We start from the raw sequence: 13,815 nt of genomic DNA, 5'->3' as shown, positions 1-13,815 counted from the left end.
CACTCACTCACCCATTCACTCACTCACCCACCCACTCACTCATCCACTCACCCATTCACTCACTCACCCACTCACTTGTTTACTTGCTCTTTCTCTCACACACTCATAAGTGCTTAGTAGCCACTGTACCTTACCAACTGCAAATTCACAGGGCTTGAGACCATCCTGGCCATCCCAGAAAGCTTCTAGATGCAGAGCATCTAGAATTACCGCATCATCTGGAAGGAAGTGCACACACTGCCCTGCTAACCTGTGTCCCAGGAAACACTCATTGATACCTGGCCCTGTGCTAGATCAGAAGGATCCCAAAGACAAAAAGCTCCATCTCTGAGAGACCAGGAGCTGACTTTAAGGAGAGGCAAGGCGTGCGGCCCTCAGCAACAGTGTACAGGGATGTGGAGGCGAGCACACACTCAGTGCTGCTGATGGACCTCCATGAGTCTAGTGGAGCTTGTGATGGCTTAAATGTGGTTGGCCCATGGGACTTGTCACTATTAGGAGGTGTGGCCTTGTTGGAGGAAGTGCATCACTGTGAGGGTGAGCTTTGAAGTCCTATGCTTAAACTCCACCTGTGGTGGAAGAGAGCCTTTTTCTTGCTTCCTGTGAAAGACAATCATCTCCTGGCTGCCTTTGGAACAAGATGTAGAACTCTTGGTTCCTCCAGCGCCATGCTGCCCTGGACGCTGCCATGCTTCCTGCCATGAGGATAATGGACCGAACCTCTGAACCTGTAAGCCAGCCCCAATTAAATGTTGTCCTTTATAAGAGTTGCATTGGTCATGGTGTCTGTTCATAGCAGTAAAACTCTAAGACAGGGCTCTACAAGAAAGAAACCTCTGTTAAAAAGAAAAGCTGCAGGAGTTCCTGGATTCAAGGACAGAAGTGGGAAGCAGAGCACATGGGGATTCCTAAATCCTGACAAGGATCATCCGGGGAGGCTTTATCATACACTGTATAGCAACTGTCCATCCATTTTCAGGGGCTAGAAAACCAACACAAATGTCTGCATCTGAGCATAACACCCTTAAGACAATCGAACATCAATAAGACTGTTACCACAGAGCTCATGTGTTGCCCAGTGGAGGAGGCAGGAGAGTGAGTGAAGGATTAAGCATCTAGAGGGAAAACTCACATCAGAAGAGGATTTTGCTCCACGGTGGCCTGGATGTCCATTTGCCTGCAGAAGTCTATGAGGTCTGGGGCTTCTCCAGGATGTCTTTATGCTGTACGGTGGTTTTGTTGTTTCTGTAACATCCAACTGCAGTCTCTGACATCACCCATGTCCACCGCAACACCCACATAGTATCCCTTCCCTATGTACTTCCTCTCCAGGAACTATCCCTTCCAAACAACAGTAACAATGACTTTCCTTTGTGATGATCAGTGATGGGAAGATTTGGGGTGCACGTCAAAACGCTCCAGAGAAACTCCAGTGTTAATTTAAACTGAGGACTTAGACAGCATCTCGCTTTATAGATGCTTCCAGGATGTTTCTGATAACTTGCCTCTAGCCAGCCACTACTTTTTCTTTCTCTGTCTTCTAGTCAATGCCCCCAGGGCCACACATTCCTTCTTCAAACATTTAAAAAGGTTATTTTCCTAAAAACAACCATTCATGCCCTAAAATGAACTCCAGAACCATTTGCCATCCTCATAGGGGAAATGGAATTTAGTCTATTATATTTTGTGGTTAGATAGGTTATTTTCTGGTTTACAATGTTATAGCTTAAAGTTTAGGAAAATGGTATGATGTCCCCAGATTGTTTCAAAGAATAGGAGATAAGCTCTAAGCCAATACGTTTATATCTCAAACTGGTTTTGCCTTATCTCAGCATCTTTATTTTTCTTCAGATACAACCATACTTGCCTGATCTCTTTCCTGTCCTCTTGGGAGAGTCAGTTCTATGGTGGTGGCAGATGGGGTGATAGGTGAGGTAACAGGTGGGGTGACAGGTGGGGTGACAGGTGGGGTGACAGGTGAGGTGACAGGTGGAGTGACAGGTGGGGGTGACAGATGGTGTGGCAGGTGGAGTGACAGGTGAGGTGACAGGTGAGGTGACAGGTAGAGTGACAGATGGTGTGACAGGTGGAGTGACAGGGTGACAGATGGGTTGGTAGGTGGGGTGACAGGTGGCCTCTACATCTTGGCCTCAGATTTCCTACTACTCATATCCTTTAAGAACAACACTTTGTGCCTCACTGTGAGCTCTCCTTTCCTGTTCACCTACCAGGTTTTTCTCAGCTTGGGTGCCACACTCATACTCCTAGGCCTTAGTCACTCCCCCTGCTGCTCCTGCAGGCATCTTGGACACAGTCTGCCTTTTACTCTGTGTCCCTTTTCTGCTTCCAGTACAAAATGTTCCTTGGTTGGTGTTTGTTGTACTAAGGAGAGCATGGACTTTATTTGTTGAAAACATATTTAAACCATCTGTTTTTTTTTAACTCATGGGAGACACTAATTTGATATGAGAAAATTCTTGACAATTCATGGTTGGGTTCAGGGAGCATTTGGTTACTATGTTAGAGTTTCCAGAAAATGACAGATTCAGAGAGAGAGAGAGAGAGAGAGAGAGAGAGAGGCAGACAGAGAGACAGAAACAGAGACAAGACAGAGAGACATACAGAGAGGCAGAGACAGACAGAGAAACTAATGAGAACTTGGTGAATACATTTTGGTGGACTGAGTACCATAGTGGTCACCCAGAGAAAGTCAATGGTGTTGCCGTCAGGCCTATCATCCTGCTACACTCATCAGACCAACTGCACCAACTCCAGCCTCCTCTGAGAACACCTCACAGACTCTCTCAGACTTATGCACCTGCTGTCACCATCAAGGATGGGATAGGAATGAGAAATGGAGGGACATGGGGGCACAAACTGGCACTCATGATTAACGTGACAGCTACAGGTCCCTCCTGTTCTGTCCTGTCCTGTTCGGCAGGATCTCTCTATGTAGCCCAGGATACGTATGTCCTCTTGTCTCAGCCTCTGGAGTACTGAGTTGTATGTTAGCACACTGGTTTAGAGTTCCATCCATCCTCCGGAGGAGCCTGCTTTCCTCTCAGCTACATTCAAGCACTGGTACCAGCAGCTCGTGTACCCGTTAGGTCATACAGACATGAGTGAGCTTTTTCTTCTTTTCAACTTCATCCTAAGCAGTTAGAAAAGCTTTCTGAAGACATTTTGGAAAGTGTTCAGGGAACAAGTGGAGCCAGTTATCTCTTCTTAGTTCCTTCCTGCTCCTGCTATCCTGCTTTGGCTTCTATGTTCCCTCTTGTTTCTGAAGTACTGCATTCAAGAGTTTAAGGACCAGGACTCCAGGCATACTCTATTGTCAATGTTCTGGAATATGCCAGGATTCTCAAGTGTCCTTCATAACGTCTCCAGGTTATAAATGTTATAACAAGTTACAAACAAGCACTGAATTAGTAATACATGTCTACTTACTCTCTTTGGGGAGGGTATTAAAAGAAAATACTAATTTTCTCAAGTCCTTTACCAACAACCCCTCCCCCATACTCCTTGCAGTACCTGTGATGACTGGTATAGAGTTCCCTGTACCTAGATCCACCCATCCACACACCCATTCACAGATGAGCAGTGAGCACCCAGGACCTGGGCAGATGAAGGCTGAGTATCACTGATGGTATGCCTCACTGACACGTCTGTTTCTCCTTACTTTGGGACTGGAGGTGGTACATATTTCCTTCTGTTAGTCTTCTCTAAGACATTTATCTGGTACCGTATTCCACTTCTTCTGATTTTCTAGAGTTACTTTAGTCTACCACATAATTTAACCCTCAATTTCATGCCTTTTTCATGTTGATATGATTATAATCAAGCAGTGTGGGTGGTTTCCATGACATCTGGGCAAAGAGCTGACAATCTCAGATTTGTACATTGACTGTACTTAAATCACACGCTATCTACACCCTGTCTACAGCTGTGTCTCACGTAAAAATGGGAATATGAGTTGGGGGTGTGGCTCAGTGTGAGAGCAGACCTAGTATGTGTGAGACCCTGGATTCTATTCTCAGCCTTAAAAAAGCACCCAAACAACAAGCAAACAAACAAAAAACAGGGCAACCAGGGAATGAGAAGGTATTCCACTGGGCATTTTATTTTTGTTATTTTGTGTGTAGGTGTGTTTTTCCTGCGTGTATGCCTGGTATCACATGTGCCTGGTGCCTGAGGAGTCTAGAAGGGGGTGTCGGTTCCCATAGAATTGGAGTTACAGATGGTTGTGAGATACTATGTATGGGTGCGAGCTCTAGCAGAAGGTGGTTCATCTTCTCCACTGCGGACTTGTGTCAGCAGAGCACTCTAGGATAACTTTGTTACTTTGTGGCATGTTCCCATTTGGATCCCTTGCTAATAGTCTCAGAAGAGAGAAGAAGTTCCCAAGAAAGTAAAAATAAGTTTATAGAGGAAAAACAATGTAAAGGGTCAAATTGTTTCTTTTGTATCTCAGGTTATAAAATTTGGGCTAATTGTCCAATGCTCCTTCAGTGCGTGAAAGACAATGTGAGCCACAGACAAGCGGCTCTCTGGTACCAGAGTCAAGTTAGAAGATGAAATAAACTTCATTTAAGGGAGTTTAGACGTTGAATGAAGAGCCTCCAAGTACAAGAGCCAGAGAAAATGGAGATTCTAAGAGTAGGGCCATAGATTCACTCTATGGCGGTTTTGAAAGTAAAGCACAGACTACTGTGTTGTGGCCATGCAGCTTGTGTGGAAAGAGAAACCTGGGTTTGGATAAAACTGAAATCTCTCTGACTTTGTGATACCGCAGGGCTGACAGCTGAGAAGTGTGAGTCCCACCTGACAACTTTCAGGTAGCAGCTGAGCTACGACTCGGGCTGCAGGCTGCCAATCACAGCCCACCTGGGCTGGAGGCTGCCAATCACAACCCACCCGGGCTGGAGGCGGCCAATCACAGACCATCTTATTAAAGAGCCTCAATATTATTTCAAGCAGACACTTTCTTCATAGAGCGTGGCACACCAGCACCGAGTGAGATGACCCAGATTTCTGTTTCTGTTTTGTAGTTTAAAGACTGAGAGAACACAGTGATCACAGGTTGAATCTTAAACATGTGAAAAATCTTTAAAATTCTAAGCATCTATGGCGTGTTCATCTTGCAAAATACCTTCATCTGTGTTAGAATGTGTTTTTAATCCATGCAAGTACATTGCGTTAATGGATGGAGCAAATACCATCCTTGTTTTTCAATAGAAAAATGAGGCTTAAGATGATGACATTTGCAACTCAGTGTATAATGAGCCACCTGGGTAATACCACCCCCAAATCTTTATGTTCCGATACTTTCATAGTTCTTTGGGATAGAGATGATTAATGTGTGTGTGACCCTTGAAAGTTACAAGTAAGTCTGCCTATACACATTGAATAAGATTATTCTGAGACATTTTTCACAAGACAAGTAAAACACATGCCCTCTGCTTTCAAGAAACTGACTCTGAGGACAGGAAAGAGATGTAGCCACATTGTTAAAGATGTTCACGGGGAGAATATAAAACTCTGGAGCAAGAGGTGGGGAAAGGGATCGTCTAGGCAGTAAGCCTTTTGAGGTAGCCAAGATGGCTATGAGAAGGATATGGTTTGGGCCAGCTTATCCCCCAGTGCTTGCATGTGAACCTCATGGTAGAAGGGCCATTTTAGTAGGCTATGTCTCAGGCACACCATGTCAACGTACCCTCATTCTTTTCCCTTGTCCAGGACAAACACATCCTTTAACTACACATCCTTTGAACTTTCAAAAGCACCTGCCTCCAGTCTCCCCCTTCCTAAGTAAATTGATTTGTCTATCCTCATACATTCTAAACTCTTTATATTAAGTAGACCTGCCAGGATTAAGGTTCATTCAGCATAACATAATTAAATAACCTACTTCTAGCTGGGCAGAGGTGGTGCACCCCTTTAATCCTAGCACTTGGGAGGAGGCAGAGGCAGATGGATCTTTGTGAGCTCAAGGCCAGCCTGGTCCGAAGAGTGAGTTCCAGGACAGCCAAGGCTACACATAGAGAGACCCTGTCTTGGAAAACAACAAACAAACAAGTCAAAACCTACTTTTGAAAGAACTGTTTGGGAATCAACAAGCTCAAGGTCAGCGTGGACAACTTAGTGAGATCTTGCCTCAGAATTAAAAAGTAAAAGAAGGGCTGAAGTGGGAGGTGTATCCCAGAGGAGGAGCACCCGGCAATCAGTACTGCAAAACAAAAGCAAAGCAGGAAATAACCTGTCTCTCTCAATCTATAAAGAAGTGTGAATTCTTTTAGAAAGTAACTTTCCCAGTTATCCACATTGTATATTTCTAAGTGCATCATATGTGTCTGTGTGTTTGTTTGTATGTGTATGTATGCCTATCTGTGTGCCTGAGCATTGTGTATGTATATGCATGGTATGTATGTATGTGTATGCATGGTTTTGTATGCATATGTGTGTGTGTGCATGGTATGTATATGTATACATGGGTGTGTGTGTGTTATGCATGGTGCTTGTATGTATATGGTGTATGTATATGTATGCATGGTTTTGTATGTGTGTGTATGTATATGTATGCATGGTGTTTGTGAGTGTGTATGTATGCATGATGTGTATGTGTATGTTTGCATGATATGTGTATGTATGTGTTCATGGTAAGTGTTTGTGTGTGCATATATATGCATGATGTGTGTGTATGTATGCATGGTGTGTGTGTGTGTGTGTATGCATGGTTTTGTATGTGTGTGCATGTATGCATGGTTTTGTATGTGTGTATATGTATGCATGGTTTTTTATGTGCATGTATGCATGCATGGTGTTTGTGTGTATGTGTATATGCATGATGTGTGTGTATATGTGTGTATGTATATACAGCAGGAACTGGGAGGTCTGTGCAGGGTGCTTGCTGACTTTGCATAGCTGATAGCAATCTTGATGCCTCTTCTCCTGTGAGAACACTGGAAGGGCAAAACAACATAGTTACTCAGTGACTGTCAGTTCTAGATACTTCTATAATTATTTTCTGTGATTTAAATTTAATTTGTAGGCAATGACACCCTGGTGGGTTGTTCTGGAAGCTTCAGTATTGACCATCGGGCTCATGTTTGGTTATTAGTTTGATCTAGCCAGTTTCTGATCGCCATGCTCACATTCCTGTGAGTCAGTCTACCCACAGGTGGTCCAGATGGTTGCAAGCAATAGGTTGGCTTGGGGGCTGCTCCAGGGCCTGCCATGGGCCAGAGCCAGTTAGATGCAGAGCCAGAAACAGTCCAGCCTCCTTGGGCTGTTCAACTCCGGGGCATAGTACCCTAGCTTCCGTCCAGAATGTTACAGATGAGCTGCCTAACGGTTTGTTCACAAACACAAATTCCTATGGCAACCTAATAAAAATTAGAACTGAAGGAAGAAGAAGGAAAGCTTAGTGGAATTCCTCTAGATTCCCCACAGGGGCTACTTTGAGAGATTATCCTAAGACCTAATGAAAGGGTGTGTCCCTTTCATGAAATTACCCAACACTGTTTGTGTGTTTCTGATGCAGGGCCTTCATGTCAGATCAGAAATGAATCCATGCCTTCATCCCCAGACACAACATGAATCCTCTGAAAGATTCCAAACAACCTTGGTTTGTTTTTAAATTTTAATAAGTTTCAGTACTTCCTGAGTTTGGCCAGGCCAGATGCACTACAAGATGCTTCTTCCAGCCTGAAACCAAAAAGTGTGCAGGCACTCACAGAAGAACCCAATTCAGGGAGCTTTCCAAGCTCCTTGCCAGATCTAGAGGCATCTGGTGTGGTTAGCTGACTCGTGGTCATACCTACCCAGCACACATGATCTATAAAGCGAGATGTTACACATTGTCTGTCAGTCATACCCTGTGCATGCTCCAGCCTTCTGCTCCCGGCTACCCCTCATCATAATTCTAGGAAGGAAGCGGGATTGGCCCTTTCATTAGGAAGACAAATGGGAATATGTCTTGACAGCAAAGGCAGTATTTCCATGTTCAATTTACTATTAAAAGAACCCAATGGTAATTGCTCTTGATGAGAAGGAATTGAGGCACTGGCGTTTGGAAGAATCCAGTTCGGTGTTTTGAGTCACCCCTCCACAGAACTCACTTCGATGACCATTTAATTGAATGCTACTGCCCGAGGGCCGCTATAATTATAGACACTGTGGGGGATTAGAAACTTGTAAAATTTTAGAGCGTTGAAAACCAAATGGTCATCCAGGAAACCACGACAGAGTATCTGGCCCCAGAGAGGTTACACTGGGCTTGGAGACATTGTTAAGCTTTCCCTGAGAGTCTGACAGTAAAATAGGAGGAAGAGTAGGTACCACCACGTTTAAGAAGTTTATCTTAATTGGTACTTTTCACTGTTCGCCCCAGGAGTGTCTCTGAGCAAGCCCAACAGCCCTTATTATTATTCACTTCTGTGGGTAATCAATTAATCATATTAGCTGGGGTCCCAGGCTGCACACAAAGGCAAAAGAACTTTCCTCTTTCTTTGCCCCCCTGATTGACAGCTCTGGCTGCCATGCTGTCTCGGTCATGATGTAACATATTCTTCTGAACATCCTTAAATTGTTTCTGTGTATTTGTTCATAGCAACATAAAAAACAACCCAATGGTGATTCTGGGGTGTCACAGGTAATGTATTTTTTACCTGTATCCCTTTGTTATCCTGGGCAAAACAACATATTAAGCTTTCCTTTTTATATCCAAAGGCTTCTTATATCTGAATTATCTGTCCTTACTCTTTTGTAGCATTAAATAAATTGCACCAACTTTTACAAATACACCAATTAAAAACAAATGAAAAACTGATAGTATTTGCATACTTGAAAAAGAGTATATTGGCCAAGCTGAAGGTCTGGGTGTCTTTCAAATAAGTTTTACATCTTGAATATTCCATATGGGATTGGTCCCCAGAGCAGTACCATCAGGGAGTGATAAGACATGTAGGAGGCAGGACCTTGTTGGAGAATGTGCCTTTGAATGAGATTTGGGAATCTGACCCCTCTGTCCTTTTTATCACTTCTCAGATGTCACAAAATGAGCATATATGCTGTAACCAGGAGAAGAGCTGGAGGAAGAGGAAGCTTAAACTCCAAAATTCAGAACCAGGTCATAAACAATGTCTGTAGTGGTTCATCTTTTAGTCTCAAGGATCTTATTCAGAGACACTCAGAGAGGCCATAGTACTACCAGGGCATCTGAAGACATTAAATAACTCATGGATTCATCCGTGTTGCTCCATGATGCCAACTTGGCCAAGCCAGTTGCTCTGTGGTGGACGCTGGAGAGTGAACACCTAATATTCGCGGCACAAGTTGTCTTGTTGGTGAAATGGATGCTTGGCTTAGGAACTGTTGCCAGACCTTCTAAAATATCACATCTTCCAGAAGCAAAGGTGAATTTGGGCGGAAGACTGAAGTGATACGTACTTTTTAGCTCGGATGAGGGTTATGGAGTCCCTCTGAGATCTTTTAAAAAATTAGGACGAGGCTCTGCAGATGTTCCTTAGGAGGAGGCTCTGCGGATGTTCCCTAACCACTCTTAAGGAGTCTAACAGACTTTTGGTGACTCAGTACAGAAAGATGCCATTGTTTAGTGGTTACATGGTCTGCCTCAAGCCTTCTGAATTGACTGAGTGTGCCCCATGGAACAGACTTTCACCTGGGAGAGCAAGTGAGCCAATGTTTTTACTCAGACTTTAGATTCCTGAACTGTACTTTACCCTGCCGCTCTCCCTTGCCCCTGATTTTTACTAGCTTCCTCTGAGCCCTCCTGTCTCCTCATCCTCGATTTCCCTAAGTCCCACTGGTTGTCTCATGTTTCAGGGGTTCTCCCCAGCTCCTTCCTAAGGACCCATTCAGAACAGGAACTTTACATATTGGCTTTAATCGCCAGCTTCTTGGGGGACTATCACCTCCAGCTTTCCTCACCTCTATCCTCTCCAGTCTTTGTCCATCCCATAATCTCATGAATTATGTCCTACAAACTCTTTCCTTGAATTTTCCTCCTCCCCCCCCCCCATTTAAATTTCTCTCAGGACTCACTCTCAAAATTTGAATAAAATAAGACAAAAGAGAGACCAGGAAGATGGCTCATCAGGCTAGAGTGCTTGCTGTTCAAGTTCAGTCGTCCTTTGCAAGCTGGGCATGGCTGTGAGCACCTGTCACTCTGACAGTGTAGAAGGCAGAGACAATAGGCTTCTGTAGGTCTCAGGTGAGAGGCCCTGTCTCAAAGGAATAAGATGGATTGATAGACCAGGTCACATGCCCTCTGTGTATGGGCAAAGGTAAGTAAGTATGTGTGTGTGTGTGTGTGTGTGTGTGCAGAACACACACACATATATATGAGAGAGAGAGGGAGAGAGAGAGAGAAAGAGAGAGAGAGAGAGAGAGAGAGAGAGAGAGAGAGAGTTCAGAATAGAAAAACTCTCTAACTTCCAAGTCCTTCCTTCCTTGGCTTCAGGTCTGACTACCATGTAGGACCTTCTAAAGGTCTACCTTCTCTCTCAGCACCCTGCTGAGGTAAGCTAAGCACAGAGTAGGTGTGTGGGTCCCATATGACCCTGAGTTGCTATGCAGTAGCACATCTGGTTTGGGCTACTTTCAAAAATTTCAGCTGTGTAACACGTCTGTACTACTTAGAGATGGTCATTATTTCTCTATAAAAATATTTGATAAATAGAAAAATTTTGTTTTTCCTTTTCTTTGCCTTTAAGACTTGGCTGGTGCTTACAAGAAATCCCCAGAAAGATACTGTTCTGAGGTATCCGTTCCTTTCTGAGCAAGCAAGGGGATGCTGTCTTTCTGGACACAAGTCATACTGTGTCATTGTAACTAAGGGGTTTTCAATCTACTTGTGTTTTCAGGCCTCTAAAATGAGGAAGAAGAGAGGAGCACAAGGAAATGAACAAGGAGTATGTACAAAAGGAAGAGAAAGAAGAGCAGGTTGTTGTCTGCCCAGTGAGGCAAGGTTATCCCATTTCTGAAGCAAGGCTATCTCACCTGGCATTTTGATTTTGATGGGCAAGGTTGTTAATTTCTCATAGTTCTCTAGGCCACACCGTTCCTTCATATTATAGCAAGAACTTCTACATTTAGGATTTTTAAAAGTTTTGCTACATATTTTGTTATTGAGCATTACAAAATAATAAGACACAGCTAAGCTTTTTTCTTTCTTTTTTTCTTTCCACTTACTCATTTGTATGAATCCCAGCATAATTTAAAGTGGCTTAGTTTCAAAACGGGCAACTGTTTAAATAAGCATATACATTTCAAAAATAATCACAAAAACATAGAGACCTGAAGCTTAGCGAAAGACCCCTCCAGGTGGTCTATTTGGTTTGAGCAGAGCTACAGAAATCAATCGAGACTTTGCTGTGTCTGCTTTGTTTGTCTGGGGTTATTGAAGAAAAGAGAGCTTTGCCAAAACGAAACAAGACACAGAACCACGTCTTTGAGCCTGAGAACTCTCTAGTGCCCAAATATGATTAAAACCCATCTTGGTTAAGCCCTTTTGATCAGCATGTGGTAAAACCTGTACTGAGTTCCTGGCAATTTTACGGTCTTATCTGTGTGGTCCTTTTCTTTGGCAAACATTCGACAGGATGTTGTCCTGGTGGAGCTTGGTGGAGTGCTCAGGGAAGGTTGGATTGCAGAACTTAATGCCCCCACCAAGCATGGTGCCACCCCTCCCCCTCAGCAGACTCAGGCAATTGTCCTTTCTTGTCTTGCCACAAAAAAGGCTTTTTGAGAAGAAAAACGGGAAGAACAGGAAAGAAACTCAATGAGTAACTTTAAAAGTCCATAAAGAGGCATAGAGACAAACGTTGGCATCCGTCTGATTTCCTCTATTGAAGACTCTAATTGAATTTCACCCACTGAAGTTCGAGCGCAGGCAGATCCGAGACTTCCCCATTCTATTTATATGTCTATGAAGTAGATCATTGTAATGGATACAGATGGGCAATGAGCACACAGTTATTGCATAATTTTTCAAAATTTTACGATTGCTTTTCCTACTTCCTCTTAGCATAATGGCCTCTCTGTGCAGTCTGTAGACTGCTCACTGTATCTTCGATATATTTTACCACTTCAGCCCATTTTAATTTATTAGAAATGCGTTAGAAGTGCTGTGCAAACAGCCCACAGAACGAAACTGATTAGCAAGACACAGACAACCTGAGCCCTATTAAGTTACTTCTGAGGCGCTTGGTGAATACAAGCATATGTGTGCGTTCCCTTCCTTCCCTTCCTCCCTGGCTCTCTTGATTCAGCAGACATTGAGACTTGAGGAATGGGGGAGAAACCAAATTAGTGCCATTCACCAGACCATGGCAAGCAGGACAGAGAATGTCATCCGTGTGACGGGAAGTTCAGCAAGATGGAAAGTTTCTCTTCAGCTTGAGCTTCTAAACCAGCTTGGGCGATGGTTGGGATGTATAGATGTGATCAAACAAGTAGGTTTTTTTAAAAAAAAGATTTATTTATTTAAAGTATATGAGTACACTGTAGCTGTCTTCAGACACACCAGAAGAGAGCATCCAATCTCATTATGAGTGGTTGTGAGCCACCATGTGGTTGCTGGGATTTGAACTCAGGACCTCTGGAAGAGCAGTCAGTGCTCTTAACCGCTGAGCCATCTCTCCAGCCCAAAAGCAGGTAGGTTTACAAGGTGATAGGCTGGGCTGGAATGTAGCTCATTTGGTAGCGCTCTCTCCTAGCTGCATGCAGCCCTGTGCCCAAGTCCCAGATTCACATAAAGTAAGGCAGTTGTGATGGGTGCCACCTGTAATCCCAGCACTAAAGAGATCAGAGCAGGAGGATTGGAAGCTCAAGATCATCCTTAAGCCACACAGTGAGTTCAAGGGCACCTGGGTATTGGAGATCTCGTCTCAAAAACAAAGATGGAGTATGTGTGTCCATGGTATCTGATGGCCTTGGCTGGAAAGTGATGAGCCTTTGCTTATCACAAACCATTTGACCTCATTACTCGTCTCCTAGATATGATCTCAGCGGGAAAGCTGCCTGATAGAGCAACTCCAGGGTTTTCTAAACCAATGCCCGCCTCTCCAGCAACTCTTTGTTTTGGTCCCGCTATATCCAACAGTGTGGTCTTTGCCCTTCAGAGGAACTGATGACAATCCACTCATATATGCACAATGGGAATGGGTTTCATGAATGGTGGAAGTCTGTTAGGAACTGGCTGATTCTGTGGTGCAAGGGAAAGCTTTCTGGAGCAGTAGGCTAAGTCAAGAGCAGCTAGAAGCTGAGCTATCATAGTGGATATCCATGTGCTCATTATGAATCATACCTTGAAGTGGCGTGTCCCCAGAGATACCGATTACATTATGAATGGGATGTTTTGTAATTCTAACCCAGAATACTCACATAAAACGATTATCAAATCTGGAAATCCACATGTTGGAGAAAAAGAAGAGACTCCTGCAAGTTGTCCTCTGAGCTCCATTTGCATGCTGTGGCGTACACAAACAAATGTAATGATTCTATACATATGCCATGACATACATAAATAAATGTAATGATTTTTTGTAACTAAGAGTAGCTTAAACGTGTATCAAAATAAGTTAGAATTTTAACATAACCAACTTATAATATGGCTTTACTACTGCTACAGGTGTTCTTAGGTGGGCAGGAGACACCAGAGGAAACTGGGCATGTACAGTACAGCAGCGGCTGTCAAGGCATCTCTCATGTGCTCCTGAAAACTGAAAAGGAAAGAAAGAAAGAAAAAAAGAAAGAAAGAGAGAAAGAAAGAAAGGAAGGAAGGAAGGAAGGAAG

This window comes from Grammomys surdaster, unplaced genomic scaffold (assembly GCF_004785775.1).
Source record: "Grammomys surdaster isolate TR1022 unplaced genomic scaffold, NIH_TR_1.0 126176, whole genome shotgun sequence".
Taxonomy (NCBI): domain Eukaryota; kingdom Metazoa; phylum Chordata; class Mammalia; order Rodentia; family Muridae; genus Grammomys; species Grammomys surdaster.
The sequence above is the reverse complement of the archived record's forward strand: the minus strand, read 5'-3'. Positions refer to the sequence as shown.